A 26232-nucleotide genomic window follows, 5' to 3' on the forward strand; every position below is an offset into this window, starting at 1 on the left:
GGCTTTTCTCAAACGAACGGAGCAAACCCTGGGCTTGTTTCAAAGGATTTTTAACCCGCGGTCTTTCCCGGAGGGAAATGGGGAGCAGAGATGGTTCTTCCCAAGCTTAATCTGCTCTACAGCTCCTTTCAGCATTTTTCCCAGGGACGCCTCATCCAGGGTCTTTCCCTGAGGGAGGCGAGGGCAGAGATGATCCTTCCCAATCCCCAACTTAACCTGCTGTCGGAAGCGCCTTGCAGCCTGTTTCAAAGGATTTCTCACCCGTGTCTGGCGGGAAGGGGAGGGCAAACAAATGAATCAGCCCCAAAGAGCAGACTGAGGTTGAGGCTGAACCGGGGTCTCGGGTGTGACTTGCAAATTCTGGGAACACTTTGCAGAAATGACGAGAAGGCCCTCCGAGCAGGCCTCTGGGTTTTCCCTCGCACCTTGCTCCCCAGGTCGGGGCTCGGGAGGTTACGGGGGCGGACCGGCGGGCGCGCCGGGGCCAGGGTCCTCCCGGGGCCGCGGTGGGCGCAGACAAAGAGGCGGAGGGGCGGCGCGGGGCCGGGCGCGGGCTGCAGGGCCGGTGCGGACCCGGGGGGCCGGGCCGGCCGGGCGGGCGCGGTGGCGGAGCGCGGGGAGGAGCCGCGCGGCGTCTTCTCCTGGCGGCGCGCGCCCGCCCGGCCCCGCGGCGGCGGCGGCGCGTCACGCTCTCCCCCGCCCCGAGCCGACGAGCCGGGAGGCGGGAGGCGGCGGCCGCGGCGGCTGCTGCTGCTGCTGCAGTGAGGCAGGTGGCGGCGACCCGCGGCGTCCGAGGAGGTGAGCAGGCAGCGGCGCGGGCCCTCTCCCCTTCCCGGCACCCCCCCTCCCCTGCCCGCTTCCCGGCCTGCGGGGCCCGCCCAGGGTCGGGTCGGGGGTCGAAGCCCGGCGTCCGGGAGCGGGGCCGAGCCTCGCGCGCCGGAGCCGTCCGGGAGGGGACCGCGGGAGTCTCGGGTGGCCGGCGCCGGAGGCCGGGGGTCCCTGGGGGGCCCCTCCGGAGCTGGAAAAGTGGCGGCCCTGGCAGCGCCAAGCCGGGCCTTCGCTTCCTCCGCCCGCCTCAAGATGGAGCTTGGACTCCTTGCCCCTGCGCCGCCCCAGGCGCCGCTCTCTCCCAGGAGCCCTGCTCTCTCCCCTGGGCCCCGGGGCGGATGTGGGGTCGGCTGGACCCCCGGGAGGCCAAAGCCGGGCGGGACCTGTTGCCCCGGGCGCCGCACCCGTCACCTGAGCATTCCTCAGGCCCTGGGTGCCCGGCGCCCGCGAGCCGGCATGGAGGGCACCCTGGACTGGCTTGCCCTGCTGCCCCGGCTTTTGTTTCCCTCCCAAGTGGGGCTGTGATTCTCGGAGACCGGGGAAGGCTGGAGGTGGCCAGATCTTTCTCGGGTTTCCGAAATCACACCGCTGCCCGGTAACCCGAACCTTCTACCGCGGCAGGGGATTGGCGCGGAAGGCAGATGACACTTGTTCAGAGGTTATTTTACAAGCAGAACCTAGCGACTGCCCGAATTGGAAGGTCCTGCCTTTCAAAAATCGGATTTTGATTCGGGGGTGAATCCTGAATCTTGCTGTTTGTCCACTTCATGTGGCTTTTCCATCTGGCAGGAGCCGAGCGCCACCCCCTCCTCCCTACACAGCCCCACCTCTTTGGTATGAAGAAATTACACGTTGTCCGTCACCGGTTTAGATACCTGCTTTTAGCAAAACTTGGGCGCCAGTGAACTGTTTTTTAAAAAAGAGGGTGGAGAAGACTCTGTAATTGTGTGTGTGTGTGATTCAGCAGCCTGGCCTTCTTCCTCTTTTAGGACAGTGGCCCCTAGCAGCTCTGTAAGTATTAAGTACTGTGGCCACCGCTGTCATTAGGGTTATGATTCTGGCTGTTCTTATTATTTGATTTTTATCACTACTGTTACCAATGGTATCCACGAATCAGGAGAGTATCCCAGAGTCAGGAATGTGTTTGTTTGACTTTTAGATTTAATGATAACCTTTAGCAAGTATCCCCAGGCATGTCGCTTCTCAGACTTGGGGCCTTTTTTTCTCTGTAAATTATAACAATGAATATTTATTGAAGGCATCTTGTGGCCAGGCCCTGGGAAAGTCTTTTATGTGTTTTATTTCATTTAATCAACCCCAACCCAGTGAGCGTGCTGTCGTCATGTGCATTTGGCAGGAGGGTCATAGAAAGAAAGGTCAAGTAATTTGACCAGGGTCATATAGCTAAGTGGTGGTGTAGGACCCTATAGTAATGAAATAACTAAGCACCTGAAGTCAGAATACCTTTAACCAGCGTGTGAACTCAGGTATTCTGACTTCAGGTGCTTAGTTATTCGAATAGTATAGAGAACCTATGGCAAAATGCAAGGCTAGTCTGTCTGTCCATCAACCAATCAATCAATCAATCAATCAACAAGAGGGAACCTCAATCTGTCACCCCAGGCTGAGTGCAGTGGCCTGATCTCAGCTTACTGCAATCCCCGCCTCCCATGTTCAAGTGATTCTCGTGCCTCAGACTCCTGAGTAACTGGGATTACAGACACGCGCCACCTCGCCCGGCTAATTTTTGTATCTGTAGTAGAGATGGGGTTTCACCACGTTACCCAGGCTGGTCTTGAACTCCTGGGCTCACGTGATCCACCGGCTTCGGGCTTCCAAAGTGCTGGGATTACAGGTGTGAACTACCGCACCTGGCCTCAAGGCTGGTCTTCATTAAAGCAAAGTTGAAGTGGGTAATTGGCCAAAGGCTTGTGCCTAATTTTTCAGGTTCAGAGAAAGCAGTTAAGTACATCTTCCCACTAGACCTAGTTCGAAGGGGAAAACCGAAACTGGGTGGGACCCTGGGTAGATATTTTGCCTGAAGATCAAGATTTTGCCCTTTCCTACTTTTTCAATCATTGTTTGAGCTTCACAGCTTGCGCTTGAGCATGACATAAGCTAATCTGGTTTCTGTCCTATTGAGGAGTTTAGAATCTGATGTCCTTATCTTTTTTTTTTGACATGGAGTTTCACTCTTGTTGCCTAGGCTGGAGTGCAATGGCGTGATCTCGGCTCACTGCAACCTCTGTCTTCTGGGTTCAAGTGATTCTCCTGCCTCAGCCTCCTGAGTAGCTGAGTAGCTGCCACTATGCCTGGCTAATTTTTTGTATTTTTGTAGTGGAGATGGAGTTTCACCATGTTGGCCAGGCTGTTGTCACCTGACCTCAGGTGATCCACCTGCCTCAGCCTCCCAAAGTGCTGGGATTATAGGTGTGAGCCACTGCGCCTGGCCTGATGTCCTTATCTTAATTTTTTTTTACCTAGTGGCTAAAATTCAGTCTGTCACATCCCATGTGACTCATAAGGGGCGTGAACTAACTCAGTCATGTTTGATTCTTTTTTTTTTTTGAGACAGAGTCTTGCTCTGTCGCCGGGGCTGGAGTGCAGTGGTGCAATGTCGGCTCACTGCAAGCTCTGCCTCCCAGGTTCACACCATTCTCCTGCCTCAGCCTCTCTAGTAGCTGGGACTACAGGCACCTGCTACCACGCCTGGCTAATTTTTTGTATTTTTAGTAGAGACAGGGTTTCATCCTGTTAGCCAGGATGGTCTCGATCTCCTGACCTCATGATCTGCCCGCTTCGGCCTCCCAAAGTGCTGGGATTACAGTCGTGAGCCACCGCGCCCAGCCTATTCTTTTTTTTTTTTTTTTTGAGACAGAATCCTGCTCTGTTGTCCAGGCTGGAGTGCAGTGGTGCGACCTTGGCTCCCTGCAACCTCTGCTTCCCAGGCTCAAGCAGTTCTCCTGCCTCAGCCTCCCGAGTAGCTGGGGTTACAGGTGCACACCATGGCACTGGGCTAATTTTTGTATTTTTAGTAGAGTCAGGGTTTCACCATTTTGGCCAGGCTGGTCTCAAACTCCTGACCTCAAGTGATCCACCAGCCTCAGCCTCCCAAAGTTCTGGGATTACAGGCATAAGCCACCGTGCCCGGCTGATTCTTGCTTTTTTAGTGCTGTCTGCTGGGATTCGAAAGCCAGTGGATGGTGTGTAAGAGATGAGTTGATTCTCTTATGGCCCATACAAAGGTAGGCACCTTTGAATCCATCACATACTGGGTACCTGATGTTCTTCATTCTTACTTACAGGTGGATTTCTGGTCTTCCTTGAATAGATATATCAAGGCCAGGGTTTTCATGTTATGGGACCCTTGCAGAATTCTGCGGAGTTCCATGTACTCAGTAAATGTTTATTTCTTTTTTTTTAAATTTCTTTAAATTAATTAAAAACCATGTTTTTAATTAATTAATTTTTTGAGAAGAGGTCTTGTTATATTGCCCAGGATAGACTTAAATTCCTGAGCTTAAGTGATCCTCCCATCTCAGCCTCCCCAGTAGCTGGGACTGTAGGACTGTAGGCTTTTACTACTGTGATGACTATGTCATCTTTTTTTTTTTTTTTTTTTTTTGAGACGGAGTCGCTGTCACCCAGGCTGGAGTGCAGTGGCCGGATCTCAGCTCACTGCAAGCTCCGCCTCCCGGGTTCACGCCATTCTCCTGCCTCAGCCTCCCAAGTAGCTGGGACTATAGGCGCCCGCCACCTTGCCCGGCTAGTTTTTTGTATTTTTTTAGTAGAGACGGGGTTTCACCGTGTTAGCCAGGATGGTCTCGATCTCCTGACCTCGTGATCCGCCCGTCTTGGCCTCCCAAAGTGCTGGGATTATAGGCGTGAGCCACCGCGCCCGGCCTGACTATGTCATCTTATTAATGATTTTTTTTTTTTTTGAGACGGAGTCTTGCTCTGTCTCCCAGGCTGGAGTGCAGTGGCACGATCTCGACTCACTGCAGACTCCACCTCCCGTATTCACGCCATTCTCCTGCCTCAGTCTCCTGAGTAGCTGGGATTACAGGTGCCCGCCACCACGCCTGGCTAATTTTTTTGTATTTTTAGTAGAGATGGGGTTTCATCGTGTTAGCCAGGATGGTCTCGATCTCCTAACCTTGTGATCCGCCCGCCTCAGCCTCCCAAAGTGCTGGGATTACAGGCGTGAGCCACCGTGCCCGACCTATTAATGATTTTGATGAAGATAAAGATATGGGGGAAAATGGGGCTCAAAAGAATTTCCCTAATTTGCCTAAAAGTCCACACAGCTAGTGAATAGAAATTGAGCCCAGTTTAGGTTATTTTAAGTAATGTACAGAATACCTTGGCAATGGCACAAAGGCCAGCCCAGTACTTGATGTTCAGATGCACTATTGAGTGTATACTTTCCTATTTGTATCCATCTATTCAGGACTATTCAGGACTTTTTTTTTTTTTTAAATGAGGTGGAGTCTTGTTCTGTCACCCAGGCTGGAGTGCAGTGGCATGATCTCAGCTCACTGCTAGCTCCACCTCCTGGGTTCATGCCATTTTCCTGCCTCAGCCTCCCACGTAGCTGGGAATGCAGGTGCCCGCCACCACACCTGGCTAATTTTTTGTATTTGTAGTAGAGACAGGGTTTCACCGTGTTAGCCAGGATGCTGTCAATCTCCTGACCTCGTGATCTGCCCACCTTGGCCTCCCAAAGTGCTGGGTTTACAGGCGTGAGCCACCGACTTTTTTTTTTTTGAAACGGCATAAGCCACCGCGCCTGGCCTTTTTTTTTTTGAAATGGCGTCTGGCTCCATCGCCCAAGCTGAAGAGCAGTAGCACTATCTTGGCTCACTGCAACCTCTGCCTCCCAGGTTCAGGTGATTCTCTGCCTCAGCCTCCTGAGTAGCTGGGATTACAGGCGCCCGCCACCACGCCCAGATAATTTTTGTATTTTTTAATAGAGACAGGGTTTCACCATCTTTGCCAGGCTGGTCTTGAACTCCTGACCTCATGATTCAGCTGCCTTGGCCTCCCGAAGTGCTGGGATTATAGGCGTGAGCCACCACGCCTGGCCCAGGATCTTTGCTTAACTTTGAGAGGCCTGATAACTTGATATTGGCATATGTAGCTTTTTCCTGGAATTGCGCACCTTGTAGCAAAGCCATCCTTTTTAGTTAAATAAAGTTTTATGGTTCAAAATCTATGTTTTTTTGTTTGTTTGTTTGTTTTTTGTTTTTTTAGTAGAAACACAGTTTCATGCCGGGTGCGGTGGCTCATGCCTGTAATCCCAGCACTCTGGGAGGCCAAGGCACCCTCACCTGAGGTCGGGAGTTTGAGACCAGCCTGACCAATATGGAAAAACCCCGTCTCTACTAAAAATACAAAAAAATTAGCCAGGCGTGGTGGCACATGCCTGTAATCCCAGCTACTAGGGAGGCTGAGGCAGGAGAATCGCTTGAACCCGGGAGGCGGAGGTTGCGGTGAGCCGGGATCACGCCATTGCACTCCAGCCTGGGCAACAAGAACGAAACTCCATCTCAAAAAAAAAAAAAAAAAAAAAAAAAAAGAGACACGGTTTCACCATTTTGGCCAGGCTGGTTTCAAGCTCCTCACCTCAGGTGATCCACCCATCTTGGCCTTCCAAAGTGCTGGGATTACAGGTGTGAGCCACCGTGCCCAACCAAAATCTAAGTTTAATAGAAAGCTTTAGGTCGGGCGCGGTGGCTCAAGCCTATAATCCCAGCACTTTGGGAGGCCGAGATGGGCGGATCACAAGGTCAGGAGATGGAGACCATCCTGGCTAACACGGTGAAACCCCGTCTCTACTAAGAAATACAAAAAATAGCCGGGCGAGGTGGCAGCGCCTGTAGTCCCAGCTACTCGGGAGGCTGAGGCCGGAGAATGGCGTGAACCCGGGAGGCGGAGCTTGCAGTGAGCTGAGATCCGGCCACTGCACTCCAGCCTGGGCTGCAGAGCGAGACTCCGTCTCAAAAAAAAAAAAAAAAAAAAAAAACTTTAGTCAAATCTTTTCAATTTTAATTGGAAAGCAGTGTCAATTGTTAGTATTTGCCTACATACAAGTTTTTAGATAGCTGTTTAGGGAGGCTTTAAACTATTAACAGCGTCATATTTTTAAAAAAATTATTTATTATTATTATTTTTTGAGACAGAGTCTCGCTCTGTCGCCCAGGCTGGAGTGTACTGGTGTGATCTTGGCTCACGGCAACCTTCGCCTCCTGGGTTCAAATGATTCTCATGCCCCAGAGTCCTGAGTAGCTGGGATTATAGGCATATGCCACCTCGCCTAGCTAATTTTTTAGTATTTTTAATATACATAGTATAGTGTGTTTCCCATATAGGCAGAACTCAAAGAATCTGTATGCTTTAAGTTGGCATTTGAGTTACAATGCACTCTTAAGGGAAACCGTAATGACCGATGGTACTGTACAAGAATTTTGGGCCAGGCGTGGTGGCTCATGCCTGTAATCCCAGCACTTTGGGAGGCCGAGGCGGGCGGATCACGAGGTCAAGAGATCAAGACCATCCTGGCCAACACGGTGAAGCCCTGTCTCTATTAAAAATACGAAAAATTAGCCAGGCATGGTGGCAGGCGCCTGTAATCCCACCTACTTGGGAGGCTGAGGCAGGAGAATTGCTTGAACAAGGGAGGTGGAGGTTGCAGTGAACTGAGATCACGCCATTGTACTCCAGCCTTGGCAAAAAGATCGAAACTCCATCTCGCCGGGCGCGGTGGCTCACGCCTGTAATCCCAGCACTTTGGGAGGCCGAGGTGGGCAGATCACAAGGTCAGGAGATCAAGACCACGGTGAAACCCCGTCTCTACTAAAAATACAAAAAAAAGGGCCGGGCGCGGTGGCTCAAGCCTGTAATCCCAGCACTCTGGGAGGCCGAGGCGGGCGGATCATGAGGTCAGGAGATCGAGACCATCCTGGCTAACACGGTGAAACCCCGTCCCTACTAAAAAAAATACAAAAAACTAGCCGGGCGAGGTGGCGGGCGCCTGTAGTCCCAGCTATTCGGGAGGTTGAGGCAGGAGAATGGCGTAAACCCGAGAGGCGGAGCTTGCAGTGAGCTGAGATCCGGCCACTGCACTCCAGCCCAGGCGACAGAGCGAGACTCCGTCTCAAAAAAAAAAAAAATACAAAAAAAAAAAAATTAGCCGGGCGCGGTTGTGGGCGCCTGTAGTCCCAGCTACTCGGGAGGCTGAGGCAGGAGAATGGCGTGAACCCGGGAGGCGGAGCTTGCAGTGAGCCGAGATTGCGCCACTGCACTCCAGCCTGGGCGACAGAGCGAGACTCCGTCTCAAAAAAAAAAAAAAAAAAAGAAACTCCATCTCAAAAAAAAAAAAAACCCAAAACCAAAACAAAACAGATTTTTTGCCAGGCGTGGTGGCTCATGTCTGTATTCCCAGCCCTTTGGGAGACTAAGGCAGGAGGATCACTTGAGTCCAAGAGTTTGAGACTAGCCTGGGCAACACATTGAGACCCCTGTCTCTACAAAACTTTTAAAAAATTGGCTGAGTGTGATGGGGGTACATGCCTGTATTCCCTCCTACTTGGGAGGCTGAGGCAGGAGGATCTCTGGAACCCAGAAGATCTGATCCCAGGAGGCTGCAGTGAGCTGTATTCACACCACTGCACTCCAAGCTGGGCAATAGAGTGAGACCCTGTCTCAAAACAAAAACCCCAAAAACCAAACCACCGCACTCCAAGCTGGGCAATAAAGTGAGACCCTGTCTCAAAAAAAAAAAAAAAAAAAAATCCCAAAAACCAAAGTGCACATATTAAAGTGCACTATTCAGTCTAAATTAAAAAATAAAAATAATTTCAAAGAAGAGTGACCTCTTCAGGTTTCAATCAAGGGAACAGAGGGAGGCCTTTTTTTGTTATTTGTAGGTTGTCAGACTGTAATTAGGCAACCTTGAATTTGGCTAGGACATCTGGGGTAATATCCTGGCCCTGGCACCAAGTACCAAGGAATCTTGGCCACAATTAGTAAAGAGCTTTTTTTTTTTTTTTTTTTTTTTTTTGTAAATCTCCATCTGGCACTTCCAGAAGGACAGATTCCACTAGCACTAACTCAATGGGTGGGTGTACTTTTTAATTGTTTATTGTGGTTCAGCAACAAAATCTTAAAAGTATGGTTTTCAAAAATCTTTGAAAAGAGGAAGTAGTCATGTTACAGAATCTCTGTTGGGAACCCTCCCTGGTGTCTCTTACCCCGGGGAAGTGTATTCTCACCTACCTCTTTGCAGGAATGCTAATGAGACTACAGGCAGACATTTTGCTGCCCTAATGTTTTCTATAAGCATAAGCTCCAGAATACTTCCGACTTGAATTAAGTAGTTTGGTGTTTGTTTGCTCCTTTGCTTGCTTCTGTCTAAGTATGGCTTGGATAGATCCCAGTTTAACTCTGCCCCTTTTTAACACTTAAAATTGCTGAGTCCTTGATTTATAATATCTTCTCCGAAGTTAAGGGCCAGAAGAAGAGCCAGATGTTCACGATGTGCAAATCATCCAGAATTTGGGTTTGATGTATAAAGGGAAGGCAATATAATGAGTCTTTTATTTTTCTTCTGTGATTCTAAAAATCTCTTCCTTTACTCAAGTATTGCAGTGAAATATTTGGCATATTTCCCCCCTCTTCTCAGGAAAGATAAGAGTCACTAGGGATGTTTTCCTGAAAATCTTTTTTTTTTTTTTTTTTTTTTTTTGAGACGGAGTCTCGCTCTGTGGCCCAGGCTGGAGTGCAGTGGCCAGATCCTAGCTCACTGCAAGCTCCGCCTCCTGGGTTTACGCCATTCTCCTGCCTCAGCCTCCCGAGTAGCTGGGACTACAAGCCCCCGCCACCTCGCCCGGCTAGTTTTTTTGTATTTTTTAAGTAGAGACGGGGTTTCACTGTGTTAGCCAGGATGGTCTCGATCTCCTGACCTCGTGATCCGCCCGTCTCGGCCTCCCAAAGTGCTGGGATTACAGGCTTGAGCCACTGCGCCCAGCTCTGAAAATCTTTTAATCAAGGCCTCTGACCTCTTGCATCCTCTCTCTAGCTGATTTACCCCATATAATGACTTATTAAGACATTATGTTCTAATACCTTAAAGCAGGAAGGAACCTATTTAGACTTTTCCTTTCTAGATTGTAGAATAAATAAACTTTATAAGCAGGGTGATTTTGCTTATAGCCTAAGTGAAAGAAAACTTATTTCCTGGGTTTCTGAAAAGTGGGTGTCTTTATTACATGAAACCATTTTACTAGTTTCTGTTGAAAGGGATACGTAGCTTGCTTAGGTTGTCATATTGAGAATCTAGTATTAGAGTGAAGTTTAGATTTTAGAAAATATTTTCCAGTGAAGTTTTTTTAGGGTCTTAGGTTTATTTTTTCTTTATACATTAGTTTTAAGATGGGCTTTACATTTTAGTAACATAATGTTCTCTTAAAATATGTGTGTTAATTGTATAAATTATAAAATTTGCATAGATACAAAAACACAGGAAAACAGAAATTATCCATGATGCTACTGCCCAGAGGAATCTTTTTAATATTTTAGAGTATGTCCTTTCAGTCTTTTTTTTTTTTTTTTTTTTTTTTTAAGAGACGGAGTCTTGGCCGGGCGCGGTGGCTCAAGCCTGTAATCCCAGCACTTTGGGAGGCCGAGACGGGCGGATCACGAGGTCAGGAGATCGAGACCATCCTGGCTAACACGGTGAAATCCCGTCTCTACTAAAAAGTACAAAAAACTAGCTGGGCGAGGTGGCGGGCGCCTGTAGTCCCAGCTACTTGGGAGGCTGAGGCAGGAGAATGGCGTGAACCCGGGAGGCGGAGCTTGCAGTGAGCCGAGATCCAGCCACTGCACTCCAGCCTGGGCGACAGAGCGAGACTCCGTCTCAAAAAAAAAAAAAAAAAAAAAGACGGAGTCTCGCTCTGTCACCTAGGCTGGAGTGGAGTGGCATGATCTCAACTCACTGCAACCTCCACCTCTCGGGTTCAAATGATTCTCCTGCCTCAGCCTCTTGAGTAGCAGGGATTACAAGCGTGTGCCACCACACCTAATTTTGGTATTTTCAGTAGAGACGATGTTTTGCCATGTTGGCCAGACTGGTCTGAAACTCATTACTTCATGAGATCCGCCCACCTCAGCCTTCCAAAGTGCTGGGATTACAGGGGTGAGCCACCATGGCTGGCCTCAGTCTTATAAAAAAATTTTTGACCAGGTGCAGTGGCTCACTCCTGTAATCCCAGCACTTTGGGAGGCTGAAGAGGGTGGATCCCATGAGCTCAGGAGTTTGAGCTCAGGACAACATGGCAAAACTCCGTCTCTACAAAAATAAAAGTTAGCCAGGGATGGCGGTGTGTACCTGTGGTCTCAGCTACTCAGGAGGCTGAGGTGGGAGGATTCCTTGAGCCCAGCAGGTTGAGGCTGCGGTAAGCCATGATTGTGCCATTGCACTCCAGCTGGGGTGTCAGAGTGAGACTCTATCTCTTAAAAAAAAAAAAAAAAAAAAAAAGAAAATAACTGGTTGTAGATAGTAAGTAGGAAAACTGCTAAGTATGCCAGTTTTTAAAGAAATAACAGCTTTAGGCCGGGCGCGGTGGCTCACGCCTGTAATCCCAGCACTTTGGGAGGCCGAGGCAGGCGGATCACGAGGTCAGGAGATCGAGACCACAGTGAAACCCCGTCTCTACTAAAAATACAAAAAAAATTAGCCAGGCGTGGTGGCGGCGCCTGTAATCCCAGCTACTCGGGAGGCTGAGGCAGGAGAATGGCAGGAACCCGGGAGGCGGAGCTTGCAGTGAGCTGAGATCGCGCCACTGCACTCCAGCCTGGGCGACAGAGCGAGGCTCCATCTCAAAAAAAAAAAAAAAAAAAGGTGTGTGTGTGTGTACATAAATAAAAATAAATATAACGTTACAAAAGCAAAGCATAGAACGATGGTATGTTACCATTTGGAATGAAAATGGTATACAAAAGAATGCTTTATCTTTTAGTTTCTATATTTAGCAGATATTTATTAAGCATCTTCTATAGGGAGGTGCTAGCCCAGACATTGGGGAACTTGACTAAAACAGGTGTGTGTCCTGCTTCTTGAGGAAACTAGCTGTTAATGGAATGCAGATTAAGAGCAAGAAATCAGGCTGGGTGCAGTGACTCACACCTGTAATCCCAGCACTTTGGGAGGCCAAGGCGGGTGGATCACTTGAGGCCAGGAGTTCGAGACTAGCCTAGCCAACATAGCAAAACCCCGTCTCTACTAAAAATACAAAAGATTAGCCAGGCATGGTGGTGCACATCTGTAATCTCAGCTACTTGGAAGGCTGAGGCAGGAGAATCACTTGAACCTGGGAGGTGGAGGTTGCAGTGAGCCAAGATCACACCAAGATCACACTCCAGCCTGGGTGACTGAGATTCTTTCTCAAAAACAAAAAAATTTGGTTCTGTTTCTTTTGGAAGATAGTACAGATTTCTTAACTTTCTGGAGTTCAGTTTTCTTACCTATAAATTGGAGAGAATAGCTGCTTCATATAGTTGTGAAGATTAAGTGAATTAATGTGTGTAAAACTCAGTAAATGTAACAATTCTTCCCTGTAATCCCGGTGTCTTTCTGATCTCTTACTTCAACCCCTCAATTTTATCCTTTTATTTCAATCAGAATGGGGGAAACACTTTTATTGGCATGGGAAAAAAAATGTGATTGTTTGTCCATTGTGTCCCAAGACCTATAGCAACTGTTAATTTTGCTCATTTGCAAAATAAAAACGAACTTTTTTTTTTTTTTTGAGACGGAGTATCATTCTTGTCGCCTAGGCCAGAGTGCGATGGTGTGATCTCTGCTCACTGCAACCTCTGCCTCCTGGGTTCAAGTGATTCTCCTGCCTCAGCCTCCCGTGTAGCTGGGATTATAGGTGCCCACCACCACGCCTGGCTAATTTTTTGTATTTTTAGTAGAGATGGGATTTCGCCATGTTGATCAGGCTGGTCTTCAACTCCTGACCTCAGATGATTTGCCTCGGCCTCCCAAAGTGCTGGCATTACAGGCAAGAAAGCTTTTATAAAGAGAAAAAAACGCAACCCAATATGAAAGACGTTGATTCTTTTAAGAGTTGTTTTTGTGCGCTTTTCTTGTTCAGAGCAAACAGTTTTGGTATGCTTTTGCTTTTAGCGTGGGCCGTTTCTGACTCTTTAAGGGGTGGGCAACAATATGCTTACTTTTTTCCTTTGTGAGGAATGGAAAAGGAAATCAATTACTATTATTGTTTTTTGAGACAGAGTCACACCAAAAACCCTCCTTGTAGCACGTGGTCTCACTCTGTCTCAAAAGTTAAAAAAAAAAAAAAACTCATCCAGGCTGGAGTGCAGTGACACAATCACAGCTCACTGCAGCCTCTGTGTCACAGGCTCAGGTGATCCTCCTTCAGCCTCCCAGATAGCTTGGACTGCAGGCACGCGACACCATACCTGGCTAATTTTTTGTAGAGATGGGGTTTTGCCATGTTGCCCAGGCTGGTCTCGAACTCCTGGGCTCAAGTGATCTTCCTGCCTCAGCCTCCCAAAGTGCTGAGATTGCAGGTGTGAGCCACCTTGGCTGGGGAGGTCAATTTTAACTTGCTTTGAGATGGACTCTTTGATCTCACTGCTGTATATAATAATTCAGAAACATTTATATATCAGTTTACATTAGGGTCAGGAGCCTGGAGATTGGGGTTTTAGTTCTAGACTGTTAAGTAAGTATGACCTTGACAAGTGATTTCACTGTTTAGAATCATTTTCTTGTTGGTAAAATGAGGAAGTTGAACTAGATTGCTACCGTCTCTTCTGATTCTACAATTTTATGATGCTATATTAAGCACATTGCTTCTTTTTGCACATTAGTATAATTGACTGCTGCCGACCCATTAAGTAAGTTCTTCTGGGAGATACTAGAGAGGCCTAGTAATTTCAGCCCCTTTTAAGATCTGTGTCTAAGCTAGTGGTATGTGTTAGAGTTATAAAGTCGCAGGAATTTTGTAGAATTTTGTGTAAATGAACAAAATAACTCAAATTATTCAGCTTTCCATGTTCCCTTAAAACATTTTTTTTTTTTTGCAGATGGAGGAACATTGGGAGGCTCTTTATTTTCTGCGTGCTAAGTAGTAGGAATATAAATCTTCACTCAGACTGAGCTCTGCAAAGGCATTCATAATTGCAGGCAGTTGCATCAGTACAGAATTCTATCTCTAAAAAAAAAAAAAAAATTGTCTTATGTCCCAACCTTCTCCCTGGGTTGGTTTTTAATTCTGTCCTTCCTTTTTAAAACTGCTCTAGGTACAACTTGTGTTCTGTACTGTGTCATACACATCTTAAGTTTTAAAAACATACTTTTCCTAAGCACAGAATAATTTTTCTTTTTTTTTATTTTTTATTTTTTATTTATTTTTTTTTATTTTTTATTTTTTTTGAGACGGAGTCTCGCTCTGTTGCCCAGGCTGGAGTGCAGTGGCCAGATCTCAGCTCACTGCAAGCTACACCCCCGGGTTCACGCCATTCTCCTGGCTCAGCCTCCTGAGTAGCTGGGACTACAGGCGCCCGCCACCTTGCCCGGCTAGTTTTTTGTATTTTTTAGTAGAGACGGGGTTTCACCGTGTTAGCCAGGATGGTCTCGATCTCCTGACCTCGTGATCCGCCTGTCTCGGCCTCCCAAAGTGCTGGGATTACAGGCTTGAGCCACCGCGCCCGGCCCAGAATAATTTTTCCAAGGGGTATGTCTACTCTTGACTTTGGAAAGATACCATAAACTTTGTATTTACTGGCAGTGTCTTACTGTATAATATTCTCAAATCAACACTTAAGGTTAGCCGGCTAATTTTATAAATTGCTCTGTAAGGGCTGTCTCAGTTAGAATTTGGAAATAAAACTTCCTTGTAGCTCCTTTTGAATTAAGGAGCTAGTTAATTTTCTGATACTTACTGACTTGTGTCAGTCCTTTAGTGTCTGAATGGGCTTTTCACATTGATTCATTTATTTATTTACTTGTTTGTTTGAGACAAGGTCTCACTCTGTGGGACCACAGGCACGTACCACCACGCCTGGCTAATTTTTGTATTCTTTGCAGAGACAGGGTTTTGCCTTGTTTCCTAGGATGATCTCAAACTCCTGAGCTCAAAACTATCTGCCCACCTTGGCCTCCCAAAGTGTTGGGATTATGGGCGTAAACCACCGGGCTGGCCCACATTGACCTTTTAAATAAACAGTGATTACAATATTTACCCATCTTTCGTACTTTATCCTTACTTAAAGATACGCTGTTTGCTTCCCGCCCCACCCCAGTCCCCAATCCCCCAGATGGAGTCTCACTGTGTCACCCAGGCTGGAGTGCAGTGGTGCAATCTCGGCTCACTGCAACCTCCGCCTCCCGGGTTCAAGCGATTCTCCTGCCTCAGCCTTCTGAGTAGCTGGGATTGCCGGAGCCTGCCACCATGCCTGGCTAATTTTTTTTTTTTTTTTTTTTTGAGACGGAGTCTCGCCCTGTCACCCAGGCTGGAGTGCAGTGGCCGGATCTCAGCTCACTGCAAGCTCCGCCTCCTGGGTTCACGCCATTCTCCTGCCTCAGCCTCCCGAGTAGCTGGGACTACAGGCGCCTGCCACCTCGCCCGGCTAAGTTTTTGTATTTTTAGTAGAGACGGGGTTTCACTGTGTTAGCCAGGATGGTCTCGATCTCCTGACCTCGTGATCCGCCCGTCTCGGCCTCCCAAAGTGCTGGGATTACAAGCTTGAGCCACCGCGCCCAGCCCTGGCTAATTTTTGTATTTTAGTAGAGACGGGATTTCACCATGTTGGCCAGGCTGGTCTCGAACGTCTGACCTCAGGTGATCCGCCTGCCTTGTCCTCCCAAAGTGCTGGGATTACAGGCTTGAGCAACCATACTCAGCTGCTGTTTGCTTTTTTTTTTTTTTTTTTCCGAGATAGAGTCCCACTCTGTTGCCCAGGCTGGAGTGTGGTGGTAAGATCTCTGCTCACTGCAACCTCTGCCTCCCTTGCTCAAGTGATTCTCCTGCCTCAGCCTCCCGAGTAGCTGTGATTATAGGTGTGTACCACCACGCCTGGCTAATTTTTGTATTTTTAGTAAAGATGGGGTTTCACCATGCTGGCCAGGCTTGTCTTGAACTCCTGACCTCAGGTAATCTGTCTGCCTCGGCCTCCCAAGGTGCTGGGATTACAGGCATGAGCCACCACGCCTAGCTGCTGTTTGCTTTTTTAATCTTTGTGTTAATTTTAAAGCTGAGTCTGGCCTATTTAAAAAGTTATATATAATATGTCATGTATGAAGCATACATAAATACCTACATATGTAGACAAATATCAGTGAAAATAGATCTTAGTGGTCCTAGCACAGTAAAGTGACAGAAGACTAAAAAAACCTAGAGTTCTGGCTCCTGGAATCTTTCTAACTTTTTTGACCATAGTACTTGTGAGAGCACATCCCTTGTGGATCCAGGCGATGACAGCAACGGGAGCCATACAGCAGCGATAGAACATCTTGGGGGATACACAGGGGATGGAGATTAGTGAAGAAATATTTGTGCTTATAAATAGTCATGACATGAATGGAAAAAAGGACAGGCTGAATGACTTTAATATTCAATAAAACATTTAAGTAATCTCATGTGAAAGGCACGTTTCTGAAGATGACGGAATGCTTTTATTCTGACACCTGACTCTAGAGGTGGCATAAGTCAGTCCTGTAGACAAGGCAGTGAACTTGATGGGGATATGTGGAACTGAATGGAAATGTTAACATATGGCATCATGTTGGTGTTTTTTTTTTTTTTTTTTTTTTGATATGGAGTCTCGCTCTCTCTCCCAGGCTGGAGTGCAGTGGTGCAATCTCGGCCCACTGCAAGCTCCACCTCCTGGGTTCATGCCATTCTCCTGCCTCAGCCTCCCAAGTAGCTGGGACTACAGGTGCCCACCACCATGCCCGGCTAATTTTTTGTTTTTGTATTTTTAGTAGAGATGGGGTTTCACCGTGTTAGCCAGGATGATCTCAATCTCCCGACCTCATGATCCGCCTGCCTCAGCCTCCCAAAGTGCTGGGATTACAGGCATGAGCCACCATGCCTGGCCTTTGTTTTTTTGTTTTCAGATGGAGTCTTGCTCTGTTGCCTAAGCTGGAGTGCTGTGGCGCAATCTTGGCTCAATGCAACCTCCACCTCCCATGTTCAAGCGATTCTCCTGCCTCAGCCTCCCGAATAACTGGGATTACATGAATGTGCCACCACTTCCAGCTAATTTTTATATTTTTAGTAGAGACACGGTTTCACCATGTTGGCCAACCTGGAGGGTCTCGAACTCCTAGCCTCAAGTGATTCACCTGCCTTGGCCTCCCAAAATACTGGGATTACAGGCATGAGCCACCGCACCTGGCCTATTCTGTTACCTTTTAAATCAGCCTATTAGTTGATGCTGAAACCAGTGTCACCAGGTCCCTGCTTTATATTCTGTCCAGTGAATCTTGCTTCTTAGTGCACTGATTTGATACATTGGCCCTTCAGTGGCCTGTGCCCCAAACTGTGTTTGGTGGCATCACACACATTTTCCCTGCGTTCAGGGCCAAACTTTGGGAAGACAGAGTCAACGATGCTCTTAGGTGTCTGTCACTCATCCTCAGCTCGCAGAGACCACTCACTCATGCGCTTACCGGGTATTCCACCTTGGAGTGGATGCTCCCTGCCTTCATCTCCTGTGGTTTGATTTTGAGTCACGGAACTGTTGTTAGGGCACATATTCTGACCAGTCACACAGTGTCATCATGTCACTGGACCACGCTGTGTAAATGTGCACAGGAAGTGTTCTGTATCGTATTCAGAAGACTAACAAATTTCCCAGGTGTTAGAATATGGGCCAATGAAACAGTTATATGCGGCTGGGTGCAGGGGTTCACGCCTGTAATCCTAGCACTTTGGGAGGCCAAGGTGGGTGGTTCACCTGAGGTCAGGCGTTCAAGACCAGCCTGGCCAACATGGTGAAATCCTGTCTACTAAAAATAAAAAAATTAGCTGGGCGTGGTGACGGGTGTCTGTAATCCCTGCTACTCAGGAGGTTGAGGCAGGAGAATTGCTTGAACCCAGGAGGCAGAGGTTGCAGTGAGTCGAGATCGCGCCATTGCACTCCAACCTGGGTAACAGAGACTGTACCAAAAAACAAACAACAACAAAAAAACAATAAATGATGTATTCTGCTGTATTGGCCTTAAATCTCCAGCCACAGGTTCCTTTCATGTGCTTTGAGACATACTTATTAAATTTTTTATTGGTAGCTCAGTCTCTGTACTGTATTTTGCTTTGAGTTTCGTGTGAGTGTGTTTTCAGACTCTTTGTGCTGAGCTCTCGGTGTTACTGGGCAGTGCCGTGTGCTGCCAGCAGGGCTTCCTTATACATTATGTATCACCTGTCAAATAGACATTTTAAAGTTCCTTTTACTGTAAGTGCTATTTTTTCCTCTTCTGTGCTAAGAACAATTAAATTATTCCCAGTTCGAGATTCAGGAGTTTTACATTTCTCTGTCCTTTTCCTCACATACGTGTTGTAATGAAGCACAAAAGAGGGATGTTGCATACCCAGCGGGGCCTGGGGTATCATCTGCTTGTTAGTTTTCCTATTGACGCCAAGAGGAGAGCTGCTTGTATTCTGCCTTCAGAATGTATTCTAGCCCAGTGTTGTCCTGTGTAGTAGCCACGAGCCACATAATCACATATTGAGCACATGAAATGTGGTGAGTCCAAATTGAGGTGTGCTATAAGTATAAAATACACAGTGGATTTCAAAGATTGATTTTGAAAAAATAATGTAAAATACTAATAATTTTACATTAATCACATTTGTTGTTGTTAGAGATGAGGTTTTTTTTTTTTTTTTTTTGAGGTGGAGTCTTGGTCTGCTACCCAGGCTGGAGTGCAGTGGTGCGATCTCAGCTCACTGCAACCTCCGCCTCCTGGGTTCAAGCAATTTTCCTGCCACAGCCTCCCGAGTAGCTGGGATTATAGCTACTAATTTTTGTATTTTTAGTAGAGATGTAGTTTCACCATGTTGGCCAGGCTGCTCTCAAACTCTTGACCTCAAGTGATCCACGTGCTTCGGTCTCCCAAAGTGCGGGGATTACAGGCATGAGCCAGTGTGCCTGGGCAGGAGATGAGGTCTTGCTCTGCTGCCCAGGCTGGAGTGCAGTGGCATGACTATAGCTCTCTGCAGCTTTTAACTAAACTCTTGCGCTCAAGCAGTCATCCCACCTCTGCCTCTTGAGTAGCTGGGACGCAGGTGTGTGCCACTACACCCAGCTCATTTCTTAAAATTTTTTTTTTTTTTTTTTTTTTTTTTTTGAGACGGAGTCTCGCTCTGTCACCCAGGCTGGAGTGCAGTGGCCGGATCTCAGCTCACTGCAAGCTCCGCCTCCCGGGTTCACGCCATTCTCCTGCCTCAGCCTCCCGAGTAGCTGGGACCACAGGCGCCTGCCACCTCGCCCGGCTATTTCTTAAAATTTCATAGAGATGGAGTCTCACTATGTTGCTCAGGCTTGTCTTGAAATCCTGAACTCAAGTGATCCTTCCACTTGGGCAGGCATGAGCCACGGTGCCCAGCCCTTGATTACATTTTGAAATAATATTTTAGATCTATTGGGCTAAATAAACTATATCATGAAAATTAATTTCACCCGTTTCTTTTTTATTTTTAAAAATATGGATACTAGAAAATTCAGAATTATACATTTGTACTGCATTATATTTCTATTGGACAGTGCTGATCTAGAAAGTATAATAGTGTCAACAATGCAATTATCTAAGTTGAGACTCATACCTTTTTTTTTTTTTTTTTTGAGACGGAGTTTCGCTCTTGTTGCCCAGGCTGGAGTGCAATGGCGCAATCTCGGCTTACTGCAACCCCCACCTCCCGGGTTCAAGCGACTCTCCTGCCTCAGCCTCCTGAGTAGCTGGGATTACAGGCATGTGCTACCACACCTGGCTAGTTTTGTATTTTGGGTAGAGACGGGCTTCACCATATCTGTCAGGCTGGTCTCAAACTCCTGACCTCAGGTGATCCTCCTGCCTTGGCCTTCCAAAGTGCTGGGATTACAGTCATGAGCCATCGTGCCCAGCCCAGACTCATACCTGTTAAATAGCACTCATTGTATGTAGTAATTGAACAGCTTGCCCTTAGCTTCATTGACCTACATTTTTGGAGTACAGTGGCGCCATCTCTGCTCACTGCAACCTCTGCCTCCCAGGTTCAAGCTATTCTTCTGCCGCAGCCTCCTGAGTAGCTGGGATTACAGGCATGTGCCACCACGCCTGGCTAATTTTTTTTTTTTTGAGACGGAGTCTCGCTCTGTCGCCCAGGCTGGAGTGCAGTGCCCGGATCTCAGCTCACTGCAAGCTCCGCCTCCCGGGTTTATGCCATTCTCCTGCCTCAGCCTCCCCAGTAGCTGGGACTACAGGCGCCCGCCACCTTGCCCAGCTAGTTTTTTGTAGTTTTAGTAGAGACGGGGTTTCACCGTGTTAGCCAGGATGGTCTTGATCTCCTGACCTCGTGATCCGCCCGTCTCGGCCTCCCAAAGTGCTGGGATTACAGGCTTGAGCCACTAATTTTGTATTTTTAGTAGAGACGGGGCTTCCCCGTGTTGGTCAGGCTGGTCTTGAATTCCTGACCTCAAGTGATTCACCCGCCTTGGCCTCCCAGAGTGCTCGGATTACCGCGCCCAGCCCATTGAGCTACTTTTTATTAATTTGTTAATAATTAGAGATGAGGTCTCACCAAGTTTCCCAGGCTGGTATTGAACACCTGGGCTCAAAGAATCCTGCCACCTTAGCTTCCCAAAGTCTTTGGAATTGCAGGTGTGAACCACCATACCCACCCTTCATTGGCCCACTTTTTAAAAAAGGATCCAGGCCAGGCGTGGTGGCTTACGCCTGTAATACTAGCACTTTGGGAGGCCAAGGCGGGCGGATCACCTGAGGTCAGGAGTTCGAGACCAGCCTGACCAACATGGCAAAACCTCGTCTCTACTAAAAATACAAAAAATTAGCCAGGCATGGTGGCACATGCCTGCAATCCCAGCTACTTGGGAGGCTAAGGCAGGAGAATGGCTTGAACCCGGGAGGCAAAGGTTGCAGTGAGCTGAGATCGTGCCACTGCATTCCAGCAGCCTGGGCGACAAGAGTGAAACTCTGTCTCAAAAAAAAGAAAAAAAAAAAAGGATCCAGAGTTGGGAAACCCTCTAATGCTGCTGGGTTTGTCAGGTGTTTAGAGTGTAAGATACAGTTACTTGTTGCTTTAGTTTGAAAATTGCATCATTTTGCATAATTTTGTGGATTCTTGTTTTGCTGTTGACTCACTTGAGAATTTTTTTGAACTCTTACTGTGTATCAAACTTTTTTAGGTTCTTTGGTTGCGAAGACAAATCAAATCTCATGGGACTTAGTCATAGCATGATATGCAAACAAGGCAGGAATGCGGGTGAGTCATCATTCCGTAATCGAAGCCTGCCCAGTAGCTGGAGTAGTCCAGAGAAGGAAGAGAGGGCAAGAAGAGTAGTCAGAAGAGACTGCTGATGTGTCTCCTGTGTTCTTGGAGAGCCGTTTCCCATGTGCCCTCAAAGCCCTTCTGTGTGGCAGTAGCGTATGGGGCCTGGCTCTAGAAACAGTCTCTACGTGGGAAATGAAGCCCATCCAAAGCCCTTAAGCTCAGTTCAGCCAGGAGATGTGATGTTTTTAAATCGGGGCTAAGCAGGCCCATAAATTTTTTTTTTTGGTTACTCTTCTGTGACGTTAAATAGTTGACTTTCCTGTTTTACTCAAGAATTGAAGAAAATTTGCAAATACCCTTCAATCTTATTTATCTTTTTCAGTGTCTTCTGTATATACAGAAATACAAATGTGAACGAAGTAGAAGGACGAAAATCAAATAGCTTGCCCTTTGTTTAGAGGAAACAAGTCAATTTGGAATGGTCCCAGTGTTGTGTAAGTGTTTTCAGTGGCTGAAGCCAGGGAGCTCAGGTTACATTGCATCTCCTGTGTTGGGGGTGGGGACAGCAAGTGACACAGCATACTTACGTAACCGTGACTTCAGGGGACAGGATTAAGCTGTGAATGAACCTCCCAAACCCAGGAATGTGATATGAGAACATAGTCTTTGAATTTCTCTCTCAAGTTTGACTTGAAAAATCAGCTTCAGAAACATCTTTATCTTAAGATAGACTTTCATTGCTCTCAGAACGTCTCTCCCCTGACCTGTTATTAAGTTCATGGACATACAGCGTTATAGAATTAGGTGGGGGCTCCGAAGTCTGCGAGTGCAGCTGTGCACAGGTAAGTCACTTCACTCGCCTGGTGCTGAATTTCCTTTGGGTTGTGCAGCCGGGCCGCGTTGAAACCTGGGTTTCTGGACGTTGTAGCTACCACGCAGCCTGTTTCTGGAAGCTTGGTGTTAAACTCCCTCTCCTGGCAGGTTAAATTCATTGCAAATTCTCTAACTCTCCTTTGCCTCCCAACAGAATTTTTAGGTTTAGTAAATCAAGTGGCATTTTCATTTTGTGGATGGGGCAAAATGGACTGGAAAGGGTCTGACGTGTAGAGATGTGATTTTCTTGGGGCAGCGCGATACCGCTCTATGTGTGCCAGGAGGTGCTGAGCCCGTTTGAAACTCTTACCAGATTTGGGTTCTTTCTTCACTGATGGCAGAGGCCTGTACTTTTTACTTTGGCAAAGTTAGAGCCACCATCTTTCCTTTCACTTCTGAATCCTTGACCTTTTGCTTACAGGATTTTGATTTGATACCCAAAACAGGACTAGCACCGTGAAGGTGTGGAGTTAGAAACAGATCTTATTTAATGAGTATCCTCAGGTTGCAGGTGGGAATACTGAGCCGGGGAAGGGGTTACAAAACGTGAGTTGTTCAGGGTCGTCCATCTGGGACGGGAGTTTAGGTGTCTCACTTCCCAGTCCAGCTCTCTGTTCGTACTTTTGTATTTATTTGAACCATGACATTTAAAAAATAGGAGTAAACATAACCTTAAGAAATTAGATGAGAATTATAAAGAATATTACTCCTTCTTGTATGAGCGTAATTTTCACCATTCTTGTTTTTGGGAACTGCTGATTTTGTGGAACCTCTTGTTTCTGTAAATTGCTTAAGGTTTTTTTTTGTTGTTGTTGTTCAGATACCTGATCAGGAGGAAGGGGGGGTTAGATATTATTAAAATATGTATTTTCTATAATAAGTCTCTTTTTTTCCCTTAAACTTTTTAAAAAAATATTTTAGAGATAAAGTCTTGCTATATTGCCCAGGCTGGACTCAATCTCCTGGGCTCAGGTGATCCTTCTGCCTCAGTCTCCCAAGTAGCTGGGATTCTAGGCAGGTGCCACCATGCCCAGCTAATTAAAAAAAATTTTTTTTTAGAGATGAGGTTTCACTATGTTGCGCAGGCAACTCTAAGACTCTTGGACTTAAGTAATCCTCCTGCCTTGGCCTCCCAAAACGCTGGGATTATAGATGTGAGCCACCACGCCTGGCCAAACTTGTGTGTTTTAAAAACATATATATATATATATATATATATTTGAGACGGAGTCTCGCTCTGTCGCCCAGGCTGGAGTGCAGTGGCGCGATCTCGGCTCACTGCAACCTCTGCCTCCTGGGTTCACGCCATTCTCCTGCTTCAGTCTCCCGAGTAGCTGGGACTACAGGTAAACGCCGCCACACCCAGCTAATTTTTTGTGTTTTTAGTAGAGACAGGGTTTCACCGTGTTAGCCAAGATGGTCTCAATCTCCTGACCTCGTGATCCGCCCGCCTTAGCCTCCCAAAGTGCTGGGATTACAGGCGTGAGCCACCGCGCCCGACTGGCAAGGGTAACATTTTAAGTTTATGATTTATTTCCTACTCAGTTATCAGGAGTTTTTTTTTTTTTTTTTTGAGATGAAGTCTTGCTCTGTCGCCAGGCAGGAATGCAGTGGCACAGTATCGGCTCACTGCAACCTCCACCTCCAAGGTTCAAGCAATTCTCCTGCCTCAGCCTCCTGAGTAGCTAGGACTACAAGCGCGCACCACCATGCTCAGCTAATTTTTGTATTTTTAGTAGAGACGGGGTTTCACCATGTTGGCCAGGGTTGTCTCGATCTCTTGACCTTATGATCCGCCCGCCTTGGCCTTCCAAAGTGCTGGGATTACAGGCGTGAACCACCGTGCCTGGCCGGGATTCTTAAATGTAGCCCAATTTTCCAGTAAAGAACACTAAGAAAAAGTGTTTGGATCCGAACCAAAAGAAAAACTTGCGTACTGGAAGTTTGCAGGTAATACAGATATGCGTACATGACTGGTGTTGAGCTGTTTAGGTGGACGTGCTTTTCTCTGCTTACCTGTGTTGCTGATGCTGGTCAGCAGTGGAGAAAACAGATTAGATACTGCTAATCTCAGATGGGAGGATTATTTCTTAGGAGAAAGGACATTTCTTGAGTCATCAGCTCCAGATTCAGGGATACGGAACCCTCTGGTTTTTGTTTAAAGTGGTGAGGTTTGAGCCCAGAGGCCGACTAACGTCAGAATTCCTGTTTGTGAGGTCATCGTCATGACCTCACAGCCAGGCTGTTAAAAATGTTTGCCCAGCTTCTGGCAGGATATGAGCTGATGCCTGCCTCGATTCCACAGACACCATGAGGTACTATTTTCATATTCTAGATTTGTGTTGACTTTCTTCAGCTTCTTATAGATAAAAAGTAAAGACATGACCCCAGACCCTCTTTATTTTGCTGAAAGAGATTGTATAATGGTGAGAAAATCATTGTGACTATCCACTGGCAGGACTTTTAAAAGCAGAAAACTCCATAGTTGAGTAGAAAGTGTTTTTACTGTGTGTACGTGAGTAGCCAGTGGCTCTATTTGCTGTGGAATTTACCATCAATTTTTGCTGCGAATAAACATCAAGTTTTTTCTTACGTGAAAAAGTAACAGTTTGAAACGATTACTTTATCAGTGATAGAAATTCTTTTTTTTTTTTTTTTTTTTTTTGAGACGGAGTCTTGCTCTGTCACCCAGGCTGGAGTGCAGTGGCCGGATCTCAGCTCACTGCAAGCTCCGCCTCCCGGGTTTACGCCATTCTCCTGCCTCAGCCTCCCGAGTAGCTGGGACTACAGGCGCCCGCCACCGCGCCCGGCTAGTTTTTTGTATTTTTAGTAGAGACGGGGTTTCACCGTGTTAGCCAGGATGTTCTCGATCTCCTGACCTCGTGATCCGCCCGCCTCGGCCTCCCAAAGTGCTGGGATTACAGGCTTGAGCCACCGCGCCCGGCTTAGAAATTCTTTATGACCCAGAGGTCTCAATTCAGATGCATCACAATCGAGAAGTTGTCACCATCTATTTTTGATTATTCTGTCTTGTGCTCTTTGTACCTGTTTCAGTTGGAGTTGGAAGAAAAGGTGTTGGTTCATACAAATATTCAGAAACCTAGTCTCTGAGGGCGAATATTAACTTCTTAAAGGACTGTCCTATTTTTTAATTTTTGAGACAGAGTCTCGCTCTGTCGCCAGGCTGGAGTGCAGAGGTGCAATCTCGGCTCATCGCAATCTCCGCCTTCTGGGAGCTGGGATTACAGGCGTGCACCACCACACCCAGCTAATTTTTGTATTTTTAGTAGAGACAGTGTTTCACCCTGTTGTCCGGGATGGTCTTAATCTCCTGATCTTGTGGCCTACCCGCCTCGGCCTCCCAAAGTGCTGGGATTACAGGCATGAGCCACTGTGCCCAGCATAAGGATTGTCCTTAAGTAAATAAAAACTTGGAAAACCCTGTGTTTCTGTAAGCTGGGTGCAAACACTTGATACATTGTCCCTTTCCTCCCCCCCCCTTTTTTTTTTTTGAGACAGAGTCTCACTCTGTTGCCCAGGCTGGAATGCAGTGGCACAACCTTGGCTCACTGCAACCTCGGCTTCCCGGGTTCAAACGATTCTCGTGGCTGAGCCTCCAGAGTAACTGGGATTACAGGCATGTACCACCACGCCCAGCTAATTTTTTTTTGTATTTTTACTAGAGAGGGGGTTTCACCATGTTGGCCAGGCTGGTCTCAAACTCACCTCAAGTGATCCGCCCGCCTTGCTCTTCCAAAGTCCTGGGATTATAGGTGTGAGCCGCCGCGCCCGGCCCGTTTTCATCTTTTATTTAAGTAATGCAGTACGTAAACAATGGAACTTTTTTCTAAGTTTGACTGTGAGTTTAAGTGGAGAGATGATGCGCTCCTCCCAAATAATTTTCTTATTGCTTTGCACCCCATAAAGCACGTCAATGTCAGAGAGACATCACATCCTGTTTTTTGAAGTAGACTGCGCTTTTAAAACCATTGTCCTTGTGTGTTCTGTT

The 26232-nt window shown here is 47.1% G+C and overlaps 1 protein-coding gene across 15 annotated transcripts in view; it reads left to right on the forward strand.

The window, feature by feature from the left end:
• Positions 1-647: 647 nt before the first annotated feature.
• Positions 648-26232, forward strand: part of LOC105494335 (CAP-Gly domain containing linker protein 1) — a 151053-nt gene continuing 125468 nt past the window's right edge. For 9 of the 15 annotated variants that reach the window (XM_071070901.1, XM_011762687.3, XM_071070911.1 and 6 more), the window contains exon 1: positions 674-798. The gene's annotated coding sequence lies outside the window, so the exon portion shown is untranslated. Of the gene's footprint in view, positions 799-21869; positions 22193-24451; positions 24539-26232 lie in introns of those variants that run through there. The other 6 variants (XM_011762742.3, XM_011762751.3, XM_071070907.1 and 3 more) reach the window with 3 other exon arrangements.

The sequence above is a fragment of the Macaca nemestrina genome, chromosome 10, assembly GCF_043159975.1.
Source record: "Macaca nemestrina isolate mMacNem1 chromosome 10, mMacNem.hap1, whole genome shotgun sequence".
In the NCBI taxonomy this organism is placed as follows: domain Eukaryota; kingdom Metazoa; phylum Chordata; class Mammalia; order Primates; family Cercopithecidae; genus Macaca; species Macaca nemestrina.